Source organism: Poecilia reticulata, chromosome 2 (assembly GCF_904066995.2).
Source record: "Poecilia reticulata chromosome 2, P_reticulata-male-v2, whole genome shotgun sequence".
NCBI lineage: Eukaryota > Metazoa > Chordata > Actinopteri > Cyprinodontiformes > Poeciliidae > Poecilia > Poecilia reticulata.
In genome coordinates this window covers 36,508,307-36,520,026 of record NC_088831.1, presented here as the reverse complement: position 1 = coordinate 36,520,026, position 11,720 = coordinate 36,508,307, and the positions used below count along the sequence as shown (strand labels likewise).

The window sequence follows — 11,720 nt, the reverse complement described above, 5'->3', positions numbered from 1 at the left end:
TTTTCTCTTTTTTCTGTCTTTTTTTCTTTTTTATCCTTTCTTTATTCTCTTTTTGCTCTATTTTTCCCTTCAACTCATTTTTAAGTTTGATGTGATATTTGTTTTTAAACTGTGTTTTTATTGTGCAACTAATAATTTTGATGAAACATTTTGCTAAAAATCCAAATATTTTTCCTTCTTTCCTTCCCTTTCCTTTCCTTTCCTGCCTGTTGCGGCTGTCCGTGTTTTGGCAGGTCGCTCCTTGTTAGCAGAGCTGCAGACGACGGGCCTTTTGCTGCGAGCGCCTCACGCCGCCGCTCTGTGAATTCATGTGTGTGTTTCAGGCTTTCAGTGCAACTGTAAAAAATCACACTTCATATGAAACATGAGAAAAGACACAGAGGGTCCAGCAGCGCTGTGGGCTCGTTTGATGGGTTTGGTTTCCGACTGGCGGAAATCTGTGACAAAAACATAAAAAATGCACGGGCAGCCTGCAGGAGGTTGTTTTTGGTGTTGGCGAAGTGGCTGTGCTTCATTTCAGAGGTGAAAAAAGTAACAGTGGAGTATTGTGCTTTGTGTTGCAGCACAGTTTGGGTTTATTTCCAAAGAAAGTCTGAATCTTTCGTCATTAGCCACTCCTTTTCTGACAACCAATGTGTACCGATGTTACGCTTCAGTGGCCACACGGTGAGTTCAGGAGTTTTAACCAATAATCCCTCTTATAACGGATATTTCTTTCCATTAAGTGAAGAATTAGATAGTAATTCAATTTAAAAATTAAGCAAAGTTGCTAAAAATGCAGAAATCACAGTGCTGTATCACAGTTGAAACCAACTATTTTTAGTCTGTAAAACAATATTTTTTTGCTTTATAACAAAACACGCTAATAGTTTATTAAGGGTGAGCTTCTGCTACTTGTGTTAAAAATGGCATGAACATGCCACATGTTACATGAGCAGAACATGTTTCTGCTTGTTACATGAACAGAAACATTAATTTATTGTTTAGTTTTTCCATAATGTCTTGACATTGTTCTTTTCCAGATTAAAATACGTGTGTGGAACTAAAACTCTGATTCTCCTAAGATTTTCATTGGTTTTTTTTTTATCATCTGCATGTTGATGAATAATCCCAAATAATGCATGAAACCTTTGAGTTCCTGAGCTATGAATTTGATCTGCTTTTACTTCTGTTTTACTTTTTGAAGATTCATTAAGCTACAATCTCACTCTACAAATTTCTCTGTTCTGCAACAATCTTCCAGTGCACTGCAAAAACAGAAAATCTGACTACTCTTACCGGTATATTTGGTCCAGTTAGCAGTTCAAATATATCAGTACGCTTGATATAATAAAACTAACTCACAAGTTGAATTGATGGAAAAATACCAGTTCTCTTGTTATAAGTGAAATAATCTGACAGTGGAATTAGTAATAAAAAAATGTTTGTAAGGAATTATTGACTTAAACCAAGCTCACATTCCTTGCTGAAAAGTTATTTGTAACTAAGTTTTGTCTTATTTGAAATGTACCAATATATTTCTACTAGAAACTAGACAAAGAGATATCCTACACCAGTTTGTGGAGTTTATCACTTAAAAAAGCTGCTTTATTTCCCCTGAGTTTAAAAAAATGACGTTTGCTCAAATTCCAGAATTTATTACTTTTTCAGCAGCTTGTTGTCGGCACATTTACTTTTAAGAAATTTATTTAAAATATGACTTTAATTACATGATAATATCACTATTTTAATATTTAGATCCTTCCCATGAACTTGTGTTGCCCCCATTTGCATGCTTCCCTGGGCAGAGAGCCACAGGTTTCATATCCAGATAGTTTCCATGCATGGCGGTTAAGATATAACATCCAAATCGCCATGGTGATTGCTGTTAAATATGTTTGTGTAGCTCCAGTATTCATGGTTCTCAAATGATTTGCTAGGGTAGCCAAGCTTTTAACAATGTTGTTCTGCTTTTATATTCCTGTAAAAAAAATGAAGATTTTCAGAAGAAATTTTCAGTTCACTGGCAGTTTTATGGCTTCAGGCGAGGATCATGAAACGGACGCTTGTATCAAAGCAAAACGTATGTCATTAAATTTTCATTTGAAATCCTGCACAGTTTAGGAAATTACCCCCTGGCTCTGGATAGAGCGAAATGAAGGAATATTTCTGAATTTTCTTTCTCCAAACATCGAGTGAATAAGAGTAACAGGTGTGGTCCGCTGATCCAACAGGTTAGAAACCACTTTCGTCCCCCAGAGCTGCCGTTACGAATTAAAGTCCGGAGATTCACTTGAGCAGAAGCGCTAAATTTAAACACGTCCTGCATGAATTGCTCCAGGTTACAGCTTTGAGCTCCCAGAGAGACAGTTCTCTGAATTTCCGCTGTGATTTTCTAATGGTGGGTGATTAGTTGTGTCATCCTCAACAACACTCGATTGGAATTGCAAACGAGGATCGGGTTGTGGGAGGCCAGACCTGGTTCCTTCCTCCTGTTGATTAAAACCGTTTCATTCAGGAGGATTATTGTTTCAGTTTTTCTGGAATAATGGGATTAACCACGAGTTCTTCCTGGTTGTTGTTGTTCTTGCTGGATATCAAATTTCCCAAAATGCTATTAGCGAGGACTCTCCTCTGCTGTTAACAGCGGTGAATTATTCATAGCAGGGCTTTAAGAGCTTGTGGTTTAACATGGAGTCACTGACTGCTGTGGAGCTGGCATGGCAACCACTTTAATAGAGCCTTGTATGAGCTCAGAGCTGTCAATCTCTTCCTTCATTTATTATGGGGATCTATGTGCTCTTTGCAGTTTGTCTCATTAGCTCAAATTCAAGAATTATGCTGCTTAGGAAAAGCAATTTCACAACATGAGTGTATTGACCACACAATTATTTACCTAAAATGTTATTTTTCTGGATAAGAATATAATTAATTTCATCACTTTGAGTGTTTTCAAAACAACAAGTAGGTGCAGAAGTTTGATGTTAATGCAGATTTTTAAAGGTGACCATTCCTTGAATAGGTTAGGACATGTTTATGGGCTGGACAAAACATGTTCATCAGAATTGGTTGTTTTCGGGCCTTTTGTCACGTTAAATCCAAATAAGCTGCTGCTCACCGTGACCCCCAAGTCAACGTTAACTTGTACGTAGGCCTGTCACGATAACAAATTTTGCCGAGCGATTGTCTAAAAAATTATTGTGATAAACGATAATATTTTTTCAAGACCTTTTGACACTGATTTAATGGAAATGACTAATAATGCGATTTCCTGCCATAGATGGACACACTTTATTTTCAAAAGAACACATAACACTGGAACTAATAAACTAAATAAACAACCAAAAACAAAAATAAAATGGATTCTCAGTCTCCATGAACAAAAGACGTACTTGAATAAAAACTAAACAACATAAAGCCAAAGTGGAAATAAATACTGCATTCAACCAAAAGAGTGCAGATATGAAATCTGTATAATATATTGCCCTTCAGTAATCACTAGATTTAAATAAAGACGACAGGCACATCAGACTACCTAATGCAATAGTTCACACTACACGATTTTTTTGCTCCCATTTTCTCCTTATGACAACCTTAGAACGTTGGTAGCTGGTGATTTTGTAACCGATCATCCTGCAGTGTGTGGTGTGTTACGGTGGATCATCGTGGCCGCTCTGATCTAAATCAGGGATTTCCCCCAACTGGAAGCGTCAATGCAGCCCGTTGAATGTGACGGGTAGCCAATCAAAAAGCGCGGATTCTCCTCTAAGCTTTCTGAGGGGAAATTACGGAGGGGAATCCCAAACAGCTGACACGGCGCAACCCGAAGTCCAGCGGACATTGGAGATGATATGTGGAAACAACATTAATATTTATTCAACATTTCGTGCAAAGAATATAGAAATGACAACTGGAGCCAAATTGCTACCGCAGTTGATAAACCCTGTAACTGTTCAGCTGTTCTTCATTAACGTGACATAAATAGGTTCTAATGATTTTCTTTCAGTCAGGACTTTACGCTGACTCTAGCCACATGCATCACAGATAGATTTTAGTAAAGCATTGATTAATGCCAGGTTTTAAAATTAGTTAACTGGACTTGTAGCCATTATTTTGTGCCCATGTGGCTGGACAACACACTGCACTACGAACCGATGAACCGTTATATTTCTGCCAGATTTTGAAAATGGGCCGACAGTTTGCCGACAACTCGTGTAGTGTGAGCTGGACATTACACTAAGAAAGAGCACCGGAGTTGAGCCTTTTTTCATTCAGTGTCATCAACAGAAAAAAAGACAGGAAGAGACGATAAAGCCGATAATTAAAATGAGGTCGATAGGTTTAATTTATCGTGCGATTAATTGATTTATCGTTTATCGCGACAGGCCTACTTGTACTAAAATTCCTACTAACAGATGTGTGATTACACAACTGTACATCCAACAAGAATGTACCAGTAGTTTCTGACAGCAGTTTGCCATTATTCAAAGCATACAAAGTAAAACTAACTTACCAAACCTTCTGGAGTTCCTTTTTTGTTGCTAGGTAACGACGCAGTGCCAGTGGAATGTGACTTAACAGTTGGAAGGTTTTTAAAATGGCTTTTATTTCAGACACCAAAAAGCATTAACTTACTGCCACAAAACGACTGGGTAGTTTTCTTTTGTTTTTTGTTTTTTTAACACAAAGTATTCATCCAAGTTTTTGCTTTGAATTTAATTTATTCTAATAGGAAATCCAAACTATACTTTGCAAAATGAAACAAGACTTTGTCATATTCTGTACTTGTTTCTGAAAAGACAAAAAATATCTAGAAAATTTCAACTTGAAAAATTAAGTATTATAGTTTGTTGTTGTTTGTTTAATTTGACAAACTTGTGGGACCTTTTTTAAGTTTCAAATCTAAAATTATTCCTAAGTCCCTTGTCTAGAGATGTCTTACTGGTTTTCTTATTTTATTAAAGAATTGTGAGTTTAGGTTGTAGTAAAATTATAATTAAAAAGAAAATACAAAAAGTTCTACTTTCAACTCGACATTTTTGGCCTCCAAGTGTTGACACCTCTGTTATAAATAAAGTCAAATATATATTCTGCAGATATACTGGTCCCTAGTTCAGTTAATGGAAAAAGGATGGCAAATATCACTGAAAAAGTAAATATAGATACAGAAATGAAAGGTTGTGTCACTTTAGTGTTTGAGTAAAGCGTGCTATTTATACTGGAAAAAAGGGCATCAGAACTCGTCTGTTCAACTTTTACATTGAATCATGTTCTGAACATTTACTGTTATTTTTTAAATCAAGATGAAACAGTGGTGACCTGAATCAGTAGCAATATGTAAACAGCCCACCAGCTCCCTCTTCATTAGCCTCGCATCAAAGGTTACTTTGTTGCATATGGATGCTGCTTTTTTCCTCGTTTAAAATCAAAATGAGTGGGTGCAATGCGGCTACAAAGGTCGGCAAATCACTACAAAGTTAACGAGGGGAATCATTATATTTTCTTAATGAAGCAGCCTCTGGGCTCGGAAGGGATGAGCACTAATGGAAAATTATATTTGGAGATCCAATCAATGTGACCCCTCCTTTATTGCTTCCGTGTTGTCAATATATCTGTCATAAGAGTTCAATTTACCTTGTATCTTAATTATAAAGTGTGAAATCAAGTGTAGTCTCAAGAATAATGTTCATTAAGATGAGATACCTTATGAATAATTGGGTTTAATGCGAAGAACTGCGGCTGCATTCATAATCTTGCATGAATCTCAATAATTATAGAACAGAATGCGCATGGACACAGTTATTTATAGAGCAGCTATTTAATTTAGTTGTGTTAGTCTAATTTCTCCAATAAGCCTGGAGCTGCAGTCATTATGTGCACAGCAGTGGCTTTTTATAGCAGTAGCATCATTAACTCGTCAAAAGGCATGGTAAACCATAATCAGCTGTTCAGATTTCAAAGGGACGTCAACGCCAAGCGAAGAACTGAAAATGTGTGCATGCCTCAGAGACGAATGTGGAGGAATTTTACTCGGATGAAAGATCTGAAGAAGTGAATCTTTCAGCGGGATAGTGATCCAAAGAACAGGGGATGAATGCTGAAAGAATATTTCACGCAGGAGAAATCAGTTTCTGAGAGATTTTCCCAGACCTAAATACCAAAAACCACCTAAGAGATTACTGTCATATATTTCTGCAAACTGAATTAAAGGACAAATACATTTTTCCCTATAAACTTGGATTTTGAGAAATGTGTTTGTGCCATTTTGCCTTGAAAGAAAGAATATTTTCCTCAACATTTAGGGACTTTAATGCGTTGACATTTAAGCGATCTTAAATGTGGCAGGAGTGCTCAGACTTTTGTCCACTTTAAAATCAGGGTTTATCTTTATTTAACATAATCATGTCTTTGATGTGAGATTGCTAAATGTGTCTTAAAATTAACAGGAAGAAATGGCGTCTAAACAACTTAAATCTGAAACTAATGGGTCAGTTTTAAAATGTTTTATTGACAAAGATCACTTCATACCAATTCTACATGTGGAAAAGTTGATTAAAAAAATTATTATTCATTCAGCTCAAACAGCTGCAGTTGATTAGATTAGGAAATATGTAGGAGAAGAAGTGGTTAGTCTTTTATTTAAAAAGGATCTATTATGCTAAATTCACATATTGCACGGTTCTGTGTTTCCATTTGGGTCTGAACTGCTTCTAAAAACAGCCTTGACCCTTGTGCTTGCGAGGACTGAGGCAAACGTAGAGGACTGTGGGAAATGATACAAGTTTTACATGTGTGGGTTCGGTTGGACCCCATTTCTAAATACAAGGGTTAAGAAAACAACCAGCCTTTTTCTGTCAATAACTTGATGTTTTTGGTGTCTGGGAAAACGAGCTGTTTCCAAAATTTCCCTGTTGAGTCATTTTTGATGGGTATTGTGCCGTTATCTGGCAACCCAACTGAGCTCCAGCATGTTTGGTAAGCTGGTTTTACTGCTGTATGTGCTGTACAATGGCTGCTGGAAAAGAGAAGTGTGTTACCATTCAGAGACTACTTGCTGAATTATTGTTGGTTGTGCAGGAGGCTCTACTTCTGCTTTTCAAAGATGTACGGTTGTATAGTTGCACATCTGTTTGTAACCATTCTAACATGCGAATGTATACGTTGAGTTGTTGGAAGTGGCCAGCAGTAGCTTATTTGGATTTAAAGTGACAAGACGCCCTATAACATGTTATTCTGAAAGGTGTTTCAATTAGGCAGAACTGAGAAGTCTAAAATCTCATGATCTAAGAGTGATTTTTTTGGGAATTAACATTTCTTCCATAACCCATGGACATATCCCAACATTTTTTTGTACAGCAAAGGTTTTAATTTAATAATCCCAGAGTAAAAAGTGTGTCAATGAGACAGATTGATTTTTCTTGATGAGGAAAAACTCAACCCTTTATGTTTATAAACCTCACCCCTTAGATAATCTTTTGAAAGATTATCCTTTAAAATATTGGTGTTTTTAAGAAAATCATACATTTTCTGTTTAGTATGTCACTTATAAGTCAAATGTATTTGTATGTCACACATGTTTTAATGGTAGTTCTTCAGGTGACAGAAGGCCGACTTTGTAACTGTTTTCATGTGGCTCTGAAGGTTCAGGTCAGAGTTCATCACCTCCCAGATATGAGTCCTGATCTCTAGTTTTCAGCTGTCATAACTGAAGCTGTGTGTTGACTCCGCATCGTTCCTCTTTAGGTCCAAACATAATAACTTCAGTTTTGTGTCTGTTCTGTTGGAGAAAGCTTTGGCACATCCAGACATTTATCTGTCGCGTTGTAATGTAGAGCTGTGTATCATCTGCATAGATATAGTAACTAATCTTATTACTTATAACCTGAACTAATGGGAGCATGTAGATATTAATAAGAGGGATACCAGAGTTGAACCTTGGGGTACCCCATATCTGTTCGCCCCAATGAGAAAGTACCTTGAAACAAAGAAGTTCATCTTGTTCAGGTAAGATTTAGGTAAGTTATACGCTGTATTATCATCGATATGCAATAGTGTGTTCCTGGGTTTCTGCTTTAATAAAATGCCAATTCTCTGGAATATATCATCTGTTCAGATATCTCAGGAAAATATTATTTTTTAAAACATGAATTTTAAACACATTCCCTCAAGAAATTGGCAGAAATGTTGTGACCAGGTTGAACCTTTTTATTTTGTAAAAATATGAGAATCATAGAAAATGAGAACAGAGACTGCGTGACCTGCCTCGGGCTCACTGGAAAAGGTTACTTATGCAATCGGTTTAAAAGATACTGAACAGAGTTTTAAATAATTAAAAAAAGATAGTTTTGCTTGAATTAAAGAGCAGTGTGAGTGCTGTATGATCAAATTAGCGCGTATGGCTCTGACTCTATATGTTGTGGCGGCGAAGCGCGAGCGGGGACTGACAGTCGGAGACAGTGATGGCTGATGGGAGGCCTGGTGGGCGGCGAGCTGTTTGTTGTTTTAACATTAGGGAGGTCGCAGCTTTGAGGAAAAGGGCTTGGAAGCAGATGGAGGTAAGAGACGGGCTCGAGTGGGTGGATGACCTCGCGTTCGCCTCTCTGTTCTCCAGCTGCCTTCACTTCTATGCTCTTTAAGAAATGCAAATTAACTGTATTTGTGGCTCAGATTGCTTCTTTATTGGTCTGTTTACTCACATCCTGCTGATTTAATGTTAATTTAGCTGCGTTTAATGTTGTACTGACAGGAATTAAGCTTTACTATTTTAATTATTTAGGAATTAAAATTATAAAGGAACTTAGGGTTAAATTTTTTGGATTTTGCTTTTCTTCGTCTGTTTTAATTTTAGTGCTTGAATAAAAACAGAATATAACCCTCCTGTTACTCATTGAATAAAACTGTAGCCATGTTGGACATAATGTCATCTGAACGCAGAGAGCTTTTATTCCTCTCTGCCGTCTCTAAATCACAGCTCTGTTTCTGAAACGGGAAAATGTGTTTGAATAGCTGAACGTGGTACAAAAGAAGGTCAGGACAAATGAAATATGTGAGTGGATGAAAGAGCAGATTAAAAGCAGAATTTATTTATAAGAAACACTGTCTGGTTTAATACAAATTTACAGTGAAAGGCTGAGAGACCCTAGGAGATGTGTTCACAAAGATAACACAATAAATGTTACTTTGAATTTAATAATGTTTATATAAAAGACACAAGAACCAGGCTGACTAAATTAAGATATATTTGGAAAACAATGTTCTCAACAGATTCAAAAAGTACATTTTTATCTTTCATATAATATTATCTAAAAGATAAAAATGGTATATAAGTGTTATTTATATTAGAGTTCTCTCTGAACATTAACACAAAGCCTGAGAGAAGCTTTAATGTTTGTCCTTCTGTGACATTTTTCCATCTCTGTTGAATCAGCTCACAGTCACAGCTGTTTACAACAGATATAAACCACCTTTTTACCTTTCATATTCCAATAATATTGTAAAATGAAAAATCTGTAACGTGTTGTTTCGTTTTAAGGATTTATCTTTCTCCATATTTGAACACAGACGCCATTTTGTTTCCCTAACTGTCGGATAGTTTCACAATTTCCACTAGCCCTTTTAATTTAAAAATTAAATTAATCTTTTATTCCTGTAGCGTAATTTAACTCTGAAAACAACTTAAGTTTGATATTAGAGGAAAAAATTGGAAACCAAACTCGGTTTTTGTTGTTATTAAAACTCCCCATTGCCAATAAAATGGCACAATGTTAATAATAAATTTGCTCTAATAAGCTCTAAACTACAAATACAGTAAACCTACAAAAAAGTTTTGGATCTACATTGATTAATATCCTTTTGCTACAAAAAAATATTTAAAAAATCAAACTTGATTTTAGTTTTTAACTCTTTACCTGCAGGTACTTTTTTGACTTTGCGATTTTGTCCCACATGACGAAAGGACACCCCTGATTTAAGTCAATAATTTCTTAATATTGGTGAAAACTTCAGATAATTTAACTTATTTTACGATTGTTCTGTAACCTAGCAACCCCAGCCAAGCAAAGTCTGTCACCTAGCAACCAAATTCTAATTCCATTCATGACATGGAAATGATCTTCTTTTTCAAAACAATATTAAGGAATTATTTTTCTTTAAACAAAATTTTATATCTTCCTGAAAAGTTACCTGTAAGTTAGCTAAATTATTTGCAGTAGAAACTAGAGGAAAATATTTGGTAAGGTTTTGTATATTTGCAGTTTGATCAGGCTTTCAGGGCCTTTTTAAGACAATTAGTTGCACAACATCAGCAATCCTGTAATATACGTAACAGTGGGACAAACAAGCAAAGGAAGTCTATAACAGACACATGATTTTTCATAACACTAGCTGAATTAACATTTACTGTTTTAAAATGACTAAAATGTTAAAATGTCTTTTAATAGGGTGAATATCCTACAAATATATTTCAGTTGTCTTAGTTTTCTTATAGCAGATATGATATAAATTGCGCTTCATCAGCCCAGTTCAAATCGATTGTATTTTTATCACCATTTGCACCTTGTCTGTAAAAGACAAGCCGCCTGCTGCGACTCTGTGGATCGGCTTTGTCTGATAATTGTGCCGTTTACAGTGTGTTTGACCTTTTACGCTGCTGCCCACGACTTCAGTGAAATCTGTTAATGGTCCTCCCATCTCATAAAGCCTCACGATGCCCTTTGGCTGAAGCTTTGTGTTTCTGTTGAACCCTTAATCCCTTTATAAGGTCTGCAGTCATTAGCTCAAACACGGCGGTAAAAGATGTCCAGAGTCACATTTGAGGCGTCACTTAAAGCACAAATCACTTGATCTTTTCCTAACGAGGATTAACTGGCGCGTGTCTGCGCTGGTTGGGGTTTTTATTTTCGTTAACGTCAGACAGAAAGCAGGTATATGGAAGTAAATATGTGCCATCAGAATTTGAATTAAAAAATGCATCTGAAACTTGAATGTTGTATATTTGTGCTTACTTTTTCAATAAAAAAAAATAATTCAGTGTCATTATTTGTACGTTTGCAATTTTCATTTGTTAAAAAAATTCACATTCCTATTTCAAAGTGATGAAATTTTCTATATATTTATTTTTTCAGTGTTAAAAAATATATATGATTTACGATAATGTATGAAACTTCATGCGCAAAATAAAATATACTAGAGAAATATGAAAGCATTAAATCCACCGTTGGGTTTGCTTTCGCCTCCATGATCGCTGGCTTCGGTGATGCTGGTATTTCTTCAATATGACACTTGCGTCATGTGATTGGCTGGGTGTTGAAATCTGACGATTGCTAATGTCTGTGACCTGAAGTAACCTTGCCATTTTTGTACAGCGAATTTTTAGACGCTGAATTTGAGACAACAAATTTGAGCAAGTTGAATTTTTAGGACACTGAAAATATTGCATTTTAATTTTTAAAAGTTGAATTTTTTTATATGCGGAATTTTTTTAACATTTAAAAATATATATATTGAAATTTTCATCATTTTGAAATAGGAATGTGAATTTTTTTAACAAATGAAAATTGCAAACATGTACAAATAATGACACTGAATTTTTTTATTTATTGAAAAGTAAGCACAAATATACAACATTCAAGTTTCAGATGCATTTTTTATTCAAATTCTGATGGCACACATCTACTTCCATACAGGTATGTGCAACAACGTGGGTTGAAAAGTTAATTGCGTTTTAAAGATGTATTGAACCA

The 11,720-nt window shown here is 35.7% G+C and overlaps 1 protein-coding gene across 1 annotated transcript in view; it reads left to right on the top strand.

Moving 5' to 3' along the window:
- The window catches only part of LOC103461004 (general transcription factor IIF subunit 2), a 51,019-nt gene that overhangs the window by 26,949 nt on the left and 12,350 nt on the right, over nt 1-11,720 (top strand). The gene's annotated exons all lie outside the window — the stretch shown is intronic.